This window comes from Ambystoma mexicanum, chromosome 4q (assembly GCF_040938575.1).
Source record: "Ambystoma mexicanum isolate Mex_15411 chromosome 4q, UKY_AmexF1_1, whole genome shotgun sequence".
NCBI lineage: Eukaryota > Metazoa > Chordata > Amphibia > Caudata > Ambystomatidae > Ambystoma > Ambystoma mexicanum.
In genome coordinates, this window is record NC_090928.1 from 562901101 (window position 1) to 562914488 (window position 13388).

Sequence of the window (13388 nt, forward strand, 5' to 3'; positions counted from 1 at the left end):
TGTGAGCAGGGTACGCGTATTTCAGGGGTGCGCGGGAAGTACCACACGCGATTTCCGCAGGGTACGCGTATCTCAGGGGTGCGCGGGAAGTGCCACACGCGATTTCAGCAGGGTACGTGTATTTCAGGGGTGCGCGTGAATTTCCACATGCGATTGGGCCCGTGCGAGCAGGGCACGCGGGAAGTGCCACACGCGATTTCAGCAGGGTACGTGTATTTCAGGGGTGCGCAGGAATTTCCACACGCGATTGGGGGTACGCGTATCTCAGGGGTGCGTGGGAAATTCCACACCCGATTTCATCATGGTACGTGTATTTTGGGGAGAGGGGCAAGTTTCACACGCGACATCAGCAGGGCACGTGTATTTCAGGGGTGCGCGGGAAGTTCAACACGCGATCTCATCAGGGTACGTGTATTTCGTGGTGAGGGGGAAGTTTCACACGTGACATCAGCAGGATACGTGTATTCCAGGGGTGCGCGGGAAGTTCCACACGCGATTGGGCCCGTGCGAGCAAGGTACGCACATTTCAGGGGTGCGCGGGAAGTTTCACACGCGATTCCATCAGGGTACGTGTATTACAGGAGTGCGCGGGGAGCACCACACGTGAATTGCACGTGTGGGTCCTCCCAGGTGTTCCCTCTACACCCTCCACGGCCCCTGCAGGTGGCTCACACCACAGGGGCCTACCCTGCACATGTCCTGCAGGCACACCATCCACCATGGCCATGACCCCCAGCCAACCCACATGTCAACTTGCACTACTGCCCACCAACGCATGTCCCCCTGCACCCCCAGTCACCAGGGGCACCCTCCACCAGGCCCCCACCCATGTCCAACTCATGTTCCTGTCCAACTCATGTTCCCCACCACCCCAACCCCCAGCACTGTGGGGCACCTGCCAGCCGGCCCCCACCCATGTCCAACTCATGTTCCCCACCCCCCCACCCCCAGCACTGTGGGGCACCTGCCAGCAGGCCCCCACCCATGTCCAACTCATGTTCCCCACCACCCCCTCCCCCAGCACTGTGGGGCACCTGCCAGCAGGCCCACACCCATGTCCAACTCATGTTCCCCACCACCCCCACCCCCCAGCACTGTGGGGCACCTGCCAGCAGGCCCACACCCATGTCCAACTCATGTGCCCCACCACCCCCACCCCCCAGCACTGTGGGGCACCTGCCAGCAGGCCCACACCAATGTCCAACTCATGTTCCCCACCACCCCCACCCCCCAGCACTGTGGGGCACCTGCCAGCAGGCCCCCACCCATGTCCAACTCATGTTCCCCACCACCCCCACCCCCCAGCACTGTGGGGCACCTGCCAGCAGGCCCCCACCCATGTCCAACTCATGTTCCCCACCACCCCCACCCCCAGCACTGTGGGGAACCTGCCAGCAGGCCCCTACCCATGTCCAACTCATGTTCCCCACCACCCCCACACCCCAGCACTGTGGGGCATCTGCCAGCAGGCCCCCACCCATGTCCAACTCATGTTCCCCACCACCCCCACCCCCCAGCACTGTGGGGCACCTGCCAGCAGGCCCCCAGCCATGTCCAACTAATGTTCCCCAGCACCCCCACCCCCCAGCAGTGCAGGGGCACCCACCACCAGGCCCCCTACCATGTCTCCCACCACCCCCACCCCCCAGCCACCAGGGGCACCCACCACCAGGCCCCCACCCATGTCTCCCAGCACCCCCACCCCTCCAGTCACCAGGGGCAGCCTCCACCAGGCCCCCACCCATCTCTCCCAGCACCCCCACCCCCCAGCCACCAGGGGCAGCCTCCACCAGGCCCCCACCCATGTTCCCCACCACCCCCACCCACCAGCACTGTGGGGCACCTGCCAGCAGGCCCCCACCCATGTCCAACTCATGTTCCCCAGCACCCCCACCCCCCAGCAGTGCAGGGGCACCCACCACCAGGCCCCCACCCATGTCTCCCACCACCCCCACCCCCAGCCACCAGGGGCACCCACCACCAGGCCCCCACCCATGTCTCCCAGCACCCCCACCCCCCGAGTAACCAGGGGCAGCTTCCAGCAGCCCCCCCCATGTTCCCCACCACCCCCACCCCCCAGCACTGTGGGGCACCTGCCAGCAGGCCCCCACCCATGTCAAACTCATGTTCCCCACCACCCCCACCCCCCAGCACTGTGGGGCACCTGCCAGCAGGCCCCCACCCATGTCTCCCACCACCCCCACCCCCCAGCAGTGCAGGGGCAGCCTCCACCAGGCCCCACCCATGTCTCCCACCACCCCACCCCCCAGCACTGTTGGGCACCTGCCAGCAGGCCCCCACCCATGTCCAACTCATGTTCCCCAGCACCCCCACCCCCCCAGCAGTGCAGGGGCACCCACCACCAGGCCCCCACCCATGTCTCCCACCACCCCCAACCCCCCAGCCACCAGGGGCAGCCTCCACCAGGCCCCCACCCATGTCTACCACCACCCCCACCCCCCAGTCACCAGGGGCAGCCTCCACCAGGCCCCCACCCATGTCTCCCAGCACTCCCACCCCCCAGCCACCAGGGGCAGCCTCCACCAGGCCCCCACCCTTGTCTACCACAACCCCCACCCCCCAGTCACCAGGGGCATCTGCCAGCAGGCCCCCACCCATGTCCAACTCATGTTCCCCACCACCCCCACCCCCCAGCACTGTGGGGCACCTGCCAGCAGGCCCCCAGCCATGTCCAACTAATGTTCCCCAGCACCCCCACCCCCCAGCAGTGCAGGGGCACCCACCACCAGGCCCCCTACCATGTCTCCCACCACCCCCACCCCCCAGCCACCAGGGGCACCCACCACCAGGCCCCCACCCATGTCTCCCAGCACCCCCACCCCTCCAGTCACCAGGGGCAGCCTCCACCAGGCCCCCACCCCTGTCTCCCAGCACCCCCACCCCCCAGCCACCAGGGGCAGCCTCCACCAGGCCCCCACCCATGTTCCCCACCACCCCCACCCACCAGCACTGTGGGGCACCTGCCAGCAGGCCCCCACCCATGTCCAACTCATGTTCCCCAGCACCCCCACCCCCCAGCAGTGCAGGGGCACCCACCACCAGGCCCCCACCCATGTCTCCCACCACCCCCACCCCCAGCCACCAGGGGCACCCACCACCAGGCCCCCACCCATGTCTCCCAGCACCCCCACCCCCCGAGTAACCAGGGGCAGCTTCCAGCAGCCCCCCCCCATGTTCCCCACCACCCCCACCCCCCAGCACTGTGGGGCACCTGCCAGCAGGCCCCCACCCATGTCAAACTCATGTTCCCCACCACCCCCACCCCCCAGCACTGTGGGGCACCTGCCAGCAGGCCCCCACCCATGTCTCCCACCACCCCCACCCCCCAGCAGTGCAGGGGCAGCCTCCACCAGGCCCCACCCATGTCTCCCACCACCCCACCCCCCAGCACTGTTGGGCACCTGCCAGCAGGCCCCCACCCATGTCCAACTCATGTTCCCCAGCACCCCCACCCCCCCAGCAGTGCAGGGGCACCCACCACCAGGCCCCCACCCATGTCTCCCACCACCCCCAACCCCCCAGCCACCAGGGGCAGCCTCCACCAGGCCCCCACCCATGTCTACCACCACCCCCACCCCCCAGTCACCAGGGGCAGCCTCCACCAGGCCCCCACCCATGTCTCCCAGCACTCCCACCCCCCAGCCACCAGGGGCAGCCTCCACCAGGCCCCCACCCATGTCTACCACAACCCCCACCCCCCAGTCACCAGGGGCAGCCTCCACCAGGCCCCCACCCATGTCTCCCACCACCCCCACCCCCCCAGCAGTGCAGGTGCAGCCTCCACCAGGCCCCCACCCATGTCTCCCACCACCCCCACCCCCCAGCACTGTGGGGCACCTGCCAGCAGGCCCCCACCCATGTCCGACTCATGTTCCCTAGCACCCCCACCCCCCAGCAGTGCAGACGCACCCACCACCAGGCCCCCACACATGTCTCTCACCACCCCCACCCCCCAGCCACCAGGGGCACCCACCACCAGGCCCCCACCCATGACTCCCAGCACCCCCACCCCCCCAGTCACCAGGGGCAGCCTCCACCAGGCCCCCAACCATGTTCCCCACCACCCCCACCCCCCAGCACTGTGGGGCACCTGCCAGCAGGCCCCCAGCCATGTCCAACTCATGTTCCCCACCACCCCACCCCCAGCACTGTGGGGCACCTGCCAGTAGGCCCCCACCCATGTCCAACTCATGTTCCCCACCACCCCCACTCCCCAGCACTGTGGGGCACCTGCCAGCAGGCCCCCACCCATCTCCAACTCATGTCTCCCACCATCCCCACCCCCCAGCAGTGCAGGGGCACCCACCACCAGGCCCCCACCCATGTCTCCCACCACCCCCACCCCCCAGCCACCAGGGGCACCCACCACCAGGCCCCCACCCATGTCTCCCAGCACCCCCACGCCCCCAGTCACCAGGGGCAGCCTCCAGCAGGCCCCCACCCATGTTCCCCACCACCCCCACCCCCCAGCACTGTGGGGCACCTGCCAGCAGGCCCCCACCCATGTCCAACTCATGTTCCCCACCACCCCCAACCCCCAGCACTGTGGGGCACCTGCCAGCAGGCCCCCACCCATGTCCAACTCATGTTCCCCACAACCCCCACCCCCCAGCACTGTGGGGCACCTGCCAGCAGGCCCCCACCCATGTCCAACTCATGTTCCAAAGCACCCCCACCCCCCAGCAGTGCAGGGGCACCCACCACCAGGCCTCCACCCATGTCTCCCACCACCCCCACCCCCCAGCCACCAGGGGCACCCACCACCAGGCCCCCACACATGTCTCCCAGCACCCCTACCCCCCAGTCACCAGGGGAAGCCTCCACCAGGCCCCCACCCATGTTCCCCACCACCCCCACCCCCCAGCAGTGCAGGGGCACCTGCCAGCAGGCCCCCACCCATGTCTCCCACCACCCCCACCCCCCAGCCACCAGGGGCACCCACCACCAGGCCCCCACACATGTCTCCCAGCACCCTTACCCCCCAGTCACCAGGGGCAGCCTCCACCAGGCCCCCACCCATGTTCCCCACCACCCCCACCCCCCAGCACTGTGGGGCACCTGCCAGCAGGCCCCCACCCATGTCCAACTCATGTTCCCCACCACCCCCACCCCCCAGCACTGTGGGGCACCTGCCAGCAGGCCCCCACCCATGTCCAACTCATGTTCCCCAGCACTTCCACCCCCCAGCAGTGCAGGGGCACCCACCACCAGGTCCCACCCATGTCTCCCTCCACCTCCACCCCCCAGCCACCAGGGGCACCCACCACCAGGCCCCCACCCATGTCTCCCAGCACCCCCACCCCCCCAGTCACCAGGGGCAGCCTCCAGCAGGCCCCCACCCATGTTCCCCACCACCCCCACCCCCCAGCACTGTGGGGCACCTGCCAGCAGGCCCCCACCCATGTCCAACTCATGTTCCCCACCACCCCCACCCCCCAGCACTGTGGGGCACCTGCCAGCAGGCCCCCACCCATGTCCAACTCATGTTCCCCAGCACCCCCACCCCCCAGCACTGTGGGGCACCTGCCAGCAGGCCCCCACCCATGTGCAACTCATGTTCCCCAGCCAACATGTCATCACAATCTAGATCCCTGGTCCCTATGGTCAGCCTCCAAATGCAAAACACCCACCCGAGTATTGCATCCACCCACTCATTATTTGCAATTACATCACAGAGCACCAATTGCAAGTTCCGAAACAAACACATCTCCCTCACATACACCCAATGGGTGTCAGTGAATCTCAAAACACATATCATGAAATGCATGAAACCAATGAGATACCACACATTGAAGTTCACCAACAAAAAAAAATATGTATTAAAGGAAACATAAATAGAATTAAAAATGAAGAAACAGAAATGTGAATGTACAAAAATTAAAATAAGCATGTCCGTGAAAAAAAGCAAAACCAAAAATAAAATTCCAAAGTAATGTTGTCCAAAGTCAATGTCCACAAAACAAAATCCAATGGGAAATAAAAAATAAAGCCATTGCTCCATGGTTAAAAAGTGAAAAAAAATACAATCCAACAGTGAACTATGTACATGGGAACAAGCCAGGGTCCATTATCCCAACAAAAGAAAGGAAACCTATCTAACTACACTAACTAATAAAATAAACTATATACAAAAATGTGGCCAATGTCCGAAAGGTCCAAATAAAATCAAAACAAAAATGAAACCTAACACTACCTACATAACTATGTACAAGGGCAGCGGGCTAGTTTCACGGCTCACTTGTGGATGTCCCGGCCCAGGGCATCATCGAACTCCTCCTCAATGTCCCGGAGGCGGTCCTCCTCCATGTCCCCAAGGGTCCGCAGGGCCGTCGACGTCTCCACCTCCAAACCCCTGCAGATTGCCTCGAGGCACTCGGCCCACCTCAGGGCCCTCCGCATGGAGTTTTCCGCCCTGACCATTGTGAGCCGTGCCTCTTCTGCCCGCTGCCGCACCGCATCTATGGCGTGGCCCAACCGCTGCCACACGGAAGACACTCTCTGTCCTGTGTCATCCTGCCCTCCGGCCGATGCCTGCCCCTCCGATGTTGAAGGCCCCGAGCCTTCATGGCTCCCACCACGTTGCTGCTGCTGCTGTGCCTCTGCCCGTGCACTGCCTCCTGCTGCCTGCACATCCTCCGCCGGCTGGGGTGCAGTCGTAGATGTGGCAGCCCCTGCTGGACATCCGACTCCCGACTGTGGCAGGGATGCCTCCTCCACCAGCCTGGCCGCACCGTCAGAGGCAGCTCCACAGGGCACCCAGGTGACTGATGGGTGGGAAGATGGCACGGAGGACGACTGGCGCGTAGGGGGTCCAGTTGAGGAGGGGGTCGTAGCAAGCCCCATCAGACGGAGGAATCCAGCCTGAGTGACCTGTCCCAGCAGGCTGACGTGGTCAACGAGCCATTCGAGATGACGTGCAGTCTCTTCATGAAAAGACTGCAGGTCACCTCGCATGGCCCGTTGACGCAACGCAACACCAGCCAGGACAGGCTCAACCCGGACCCGGATAGCCACGTCCGCAGGCAGAGGAAGGCCAGTTGACGTGAGCTCATCCCCTGCCTGAAAACGGGTCTAGATGTAGGCATCCCTGCTGGTGCAAGATGATGCAGGAACAGGATCAGGGACAGGATTGCACACAGGCACCTCCGCGGCGGCCTGTGCTGCCTCCTGTCCCTGGTCCTGCACTGCACCACTAGCACCAGTGGGATCCCCACCTCCAGACCCCATCTCTGGTGCTTGCACGGCCTCCTCCTCCACCAAACCCCCCACCAACCTGGATGACTCCGTGCCATCTTCCCCTGTTGGGCCCTGTGGGGTCCCAGCTGCCCCTTCTGCTGCCGAGGAGTCCAACTCCAACCTCCGCCTCTTGGACCTCCCCCCGGCAGCTGCGGCCTGGGACGCGGCACCGGACTCCTCACTCCCCGACGAGATCACAATATGGGAGGGGAGCCGGGCCTTGCGTCTCCGGCTGGCGGTGGGATCCCCGCCGCTGTGCTCCACAGCACCTTCTCCGCCCTCTTCATCAGTTGACGCTGCAGACAGGGAGAAACAAAACACAGGCATCAGGGAACTGTACAATGGACACATACACACATGACAGTTGTACATGAGTGGCATTGGCAAACCTCAGACATGTCATCACAATCCCCAACACACATGTCATTACAACTCGCACACATGAGCCATACCACAGCCATATCGCAACTGCCACCACCATCCATACACATACAACAGCATGAGCAGCCAAAGGTGAGCCAGACATCACATGCAACACAGGAAGTGCATCACACATGTACACACACCACCACACTTGCATGCATGTGTACACCTCTTCCAAGTGTCGCAGTGTTCAGACGGGCATCCATGTCACATCTGCCAATCAGGCTTCCACATACCGCTGTCACATGCATCCATGTTGCATCACTGTTGCACCCTTGTCAAATACACACACATGCACATGTACACAGTGCCAATACATGCAGCCGAAAATAACATACATGCGTGACATCACGGACATGTCTACTTACATACACATTCATCCAAACATGTGTGCCCACACAACTGCATTTGGCATGCAAGCCTACACACACAAGCACCATCCATGTCTCACACATTCCAGCCCTCGCATGTGTCAGCCCCACGGCCCTGTACACCCCCACCCATACTCGACCCCATACAAACAGATGTGCAACCTGCACACTACTGAATAATCACCACACACACTGCTCACAATAAGGATGCATGTACACTCACCGCTCAACTCCAGACGGGTCTGCCTCTGAAGGACCTGGACGTGGAGCGCTGGGGATATGCGTTCCAGGACCCTCATCTGTTGTTCCGACAAGTGGCCCCGGCGCCCCTTGGCATCCGCTGCCTTCAAGAGGCGCCGGGCCTTGTTCAGGGTCCTGGACCTGAAGTCCTCCCAGCGCTTCTTGACATGTTGTAAGTCGCGGACTGCCACCCCCTCCGCGTTGATGACAGTCCAGATGCGAGTCCGTCCTTCCTTGCCGGCGCGGGAACTTCCGAAGAGGGCATCATACTGCCCCAGGACTTGCTCCACCAGGACACCAACTTCGGTGGCACTGAAGCTGGTGCCCCTCTGCCTCTCTGGCCGGGGGTTGTCAGTGGTCTCAGATGGTGTTTGCCCCGACATGACAACCCCAGAGGCAGGAGTGGGTGGACAGCTGGGTCCTGGGGCTGGGCTGTGGAGCGATGGAATCCCAGTCGGGAGTCTTCGGTTCCAGCAGGGGTGGTCCCAACAACAGCACCCCTGGCTGATGTGCAGGCAGCAAATGGCAGGGCACGTGGGCAGCAGGCAGACAGGCAGCAGCAGATGGCAGGTGGGAGCGTGCTCGGGGCTCTGGGGGGCAGTAGTTCGGCCTTCTGGGCAGGAGCGTGGTCTTCCGTGTGCTTACGCGTGGCCAGCTTGATACGGAGTGATTTGGCACGTGAAAAATCTGCACGTCAGCGTGTAATTCGAGGAAAGGGCCCATGCGCGTAAGCGCGCGTGAAAAACTGCACGTCCGCGTGCAATACGAGGTAAGGGCCCATGCGCGTAAGCGCGCGTGAAAAACTGCACCTCCGCGTGCAATCCGAGGAAAGGGGCCATGGGCGTAAGCGCGCGTGAAAAACTGCACGTCCGCGTGTAATATGAGGAAAGGGCCCATGCGCGTAAGTGACGTGACGCGCGCGTGAGTTTCCCTCAGCACAGGTTAAAGGTGAGCGGGCCCAGAAGTTCGCTGTACGTGCCTTTCGTGGAGACCGACGTGTGTTGCTGCTTCCTGTTGTTTCGCGCGCCATCACAACTTCACAGCTATCAAGGACGTATCTCTTCTTTTGGCGGGGGTATTGGCTACGCGTGTTTTTCTGCAACGCGCTAGTCAGACGGTGAGTCGCACACGCTCTTTTTCCCACTGCGGGTGCCCCTGTGTATCGCACCCATTTTCGATGTCATAGTAGCCTGCGTGTCCCACGCGTACGCGTTATTCGTGTTACTGGGTGGCACCACGTACTGCGGGAGGTTGAATCCACGCACGTAGGCTGCAGGGTTGCGTGCACGGTTTTACTGCAGTTTTGGGGTGCCTGAGCGTTGCGTGACCCATCACCACATCACCGGGGTCACATACAGCCTTGCAGGTGCAGGGGGGCTGTTAACATCTTGCTTCCCACCCCCTTCACCCCAATTGCCCAGGTCAATTGTGGTGTACACCTCCCATTGGCACCACTCCATCTGTGCCAGCACTACTACATCTGTGCCATGGTTTGGAGGCCACCAAAGGTGAGGGGCGCCTCAGCTGGGCGTACTCCTCGTGGCGGGCGTGGTTGGGGACGTGGCCGTGGTGACCAGGGAGTAGGGGGACTCCAGGGTGTCCAGGGCAGCCACAGAGGGGGAAGAGGCAGGGGTGCGCCACTTGAGCACAATGTTGTGCCATGTGTCGGTGCAGCCATGCCACCACCCCCTGTGGTTCCGGGGGATGCAGCTCCTGCATCTGGCACTGGCACCCGTATGACCTGGCAGTCCGTTCCATCGACTGCCACGGGCCCAAGGGTAGTGGTAGCTGCAGGTGCAGCTGTGGACACCGCCACCCAGGCTCAGGGTCTGCCAGCGCAGGCTGCGTTGGCACTTGAAGAGCCCCTGGTAGATCTCCAACAGGCCAGGGCGGAAACCATAGGGGCAGGCCGGACTGCTCAGACCAAGACACGTGTCCCTGGAGCAGTCATGTCATCTGCTGCCCCGAACAGCCGGGTGTTGGCAAGTGCAGGGGCAGATGCACCCAACAGCACCCCGGTTGTGAGTCTGCCAACCAGGACCGTTGCGGTCCATTAGTGGGCACCCAGCTGCCACTGACACAAGTCAGGCCTTTGGTCATCCCTCCACCTGCCACTCCCTTGGCTCAATCCACCGAACCCATTGGCCATACTGGTCAGGGCGGCATTAGCCAGCCAGGGTCTGCGCCACAGTCCAAGAGGAGGAAGGTTGCACCTGCAGCACAGGCTGGGACCCCACACACAGCCACGACCTCCTGCACGTCGAGGAAGAAGCCTTTCTGTAAGCAGGAACTGGACTTTCTCGTGGACTACGTGCGGGGCCACAGCCGTGACATGCTAGTGGGTGCCAATAGTCAGACTACGGCTGCCCAACGTGACACCCACTGGAAGCATGTTGCAGAACATGTCAGTTCAATCGGCCATGAGGTGCGCACGGCGCAGGAGTGCAAAAAGTGTTGGAATGACATCAAGCGCAGCACTAAGGCCAAGCGTGCCTCAAATTACAACTTGACTCTGGTGACTGGGGGTGGGCCTGCACCAGAGGAGGAAGAACTCACTCCGCATGGGGCTCTCGTTGCGGAGTTCATACCACCTGAATTGGTCGAAGGAGTGGGAGAGATGCTGGACTTTAATGCCCAGTCCAGTGAGTGTTGATGCGTGTTTGTTGAGGACGTGTGTGTTTCACTTGTGCGATGTGTTGTGCATGATTGCTGCTACATGTGACGTGTACATGGTTCTGATGTTTAAGTAATGCAATGCTACCCTCATGCATGTCTCCTCTGCCTTCATGCGGGACTCCATGTGGGCATGCTCCCTTGCCCCTCCTCCGCCACTCTGCACTCCAGTTCCACCTTTGCACTGGTCTGCTTCAATCTTGCCAATGTGTAGTTTCTTGTTCATGTGTCCTGTGTAGATGCTAACTTCCAGCGTAGAAACTGCCAGACATATGCCGTGTGGTACAGCCTTAGTACTCGATGCAGGGTATCTCACTTGTACTGTGCATGGGTCAGATGTCCCGCAGGGACATGAGTGCCCATTCATGCTCCATGTGCATTGCACACATGCCCCTATGTGTCCTTGACTGGATGATCACTGTAATATGAGTCCTTGGTCACATACATTGCCTGTCATCTCATCGGCCTCCCCATGTCAACTGTGGCTCAGTCCTGCGTTGCACACATGTTTAGGCCCTGACAATCTGTGTGGCTCACAGGCCTCAGCCTGTTCAATGGCCAATGACTCTGTCCAACTCTTGTGTCTTCTTCACACGTGGGCGTCCTCCGGAGTTTTCATCATGTGTCCTGCCCACTGTCCCAGCATCATTTGCAGTGTTGTAATTTGTATCACATTAAGCTGTTGATGCCAGTCAACACTGCCTGTCAATACACAGGTGTATGGTCAGCCTTTTGATACCATGCTAGGCATCCCTGCTTTGGTACTGGGGTGGAGGGGTGCTTGGCTTCTAGACATGGTACACATTGAATGCACAATGCACGTGATGTCTGAATTTGACATTGCACTGCCTTCACATTTCCTGGCACACACCATGGAGTGCTTGTACATGTAGGTAGTGAGTGGCGTACACATTTTCTGCACTGCATAGACCCACTTCCATGGGAACTGCCACCTTTCAACAGGTCTGATCACAGAAGCTATTCAAAGTAGACCCAGCATGCATGCCAGGTCATATGTTGTGTGTCACATGTCTGCCGGATGCCTTTGCTGTCGGTGTGTGTGTGTGTCGTGTGCTTCGGACATGTGTAGTGACCTTTTTCTCTCTATTTTTCAGGTGATGACGCAATGGAGGCGGAGGATGGTGTTGTCATGCCAGACACAGGGTTGGTAACACCACATCAACCCGGCACTAGTGGGGGTCGTGGGGTGGTAGGCCACGAAAACCCCCAAGTGCTGCAGTCCATCTTGTCTCTGGCTGCCTATGAGTCCAGCCTTGATGACGACTCTGACGTCCATGTTGAGTTGGATGAGCATCAAGTCCATGTGTCAGGGGTGAGTGATTCTGATGTAGACACTCCTCTGTCTGCGACACCTGCACTGAGGGATCAGACAGTCTTGGTTCCTCCGCCCGTGGTGGATCGGGACGCAGGGTCACCCTCCACACCAGTCACTGATGTGCCTGGGACATCACGTCGACGGGGGCATGTAGTCGTGCAGCCGCAGGTGGTACCAACACAGCAAGGACCCCCGGTCCTTGGGTCCTGCAGGGGTCAAGCCCGGCAACGCGGTCGCTGCGCGCAACCGCTGTATACTGAGTGAGAGCAAGACATGACTGCCAATTCCGAACGGCAGGGGGCAGCAATGGAGAACATTGCTGAGAGCATGGAGCGTGTGGCCTGATCTGTGCTCCCCCCTGCTAGGCAGGTGCTTCTCCAGCAGCAGGCGGCACGGTCCACGGCCCGCTCACTCAGGCTGGGCATGGCAGCCTCAGACAGGGCACGCCAGGCTGAAATGTCGTCTCTGCGTCAAGCAATTGCTGCTCACGCAGAGGCGCACATGGATGCCCTGAGGGAGGAGTATGCTTCCCTCAGATCCACTATGGGTGTCCTTATGATGTCCCAGAGGCAGCAGGCAGAGGAGAGGTTTACACAGCTTGAGCGTACCATCTCGACTGAGCTACAGGCTTGCCGGGAGGTGCAGCGGTTGTCCAGCCAGGCCTTGCAGGAGGAACTCCGTGTTACACGTGCTACCTTGCAAGAGGAAGCACGTGTATCACGTGAGGTTCTGCATGCAGACCTATGTAACATCACCACACAGAACCAGGCTCACCCGTCCGGCAGACTTGCTGCCGACGAGGGGCAAGCTGCGGCTAGGCGTGGCCAGGCTACTGTGCCACGTCCTCCTTTACAGGATGAGCCAGACTCGAACGACCATCTATCTCCCACATAGGTCGTGCTGTGCAGGCGTTGAGCCTATGGAGGATTTTTTTTTGGCTCAGCACATCGCATGTGGATGTTGAGCAGCACCCTGTACCTCCCCCCTCCTGGGTGCCTCCCCTCCCCCCCGGTCCGTATGTGGCCATTTTTGATTTTTCTTTTAGTTTAGTTAGTTAAGTTTCTGTTTCATAGTTAGTTTAAATAGGT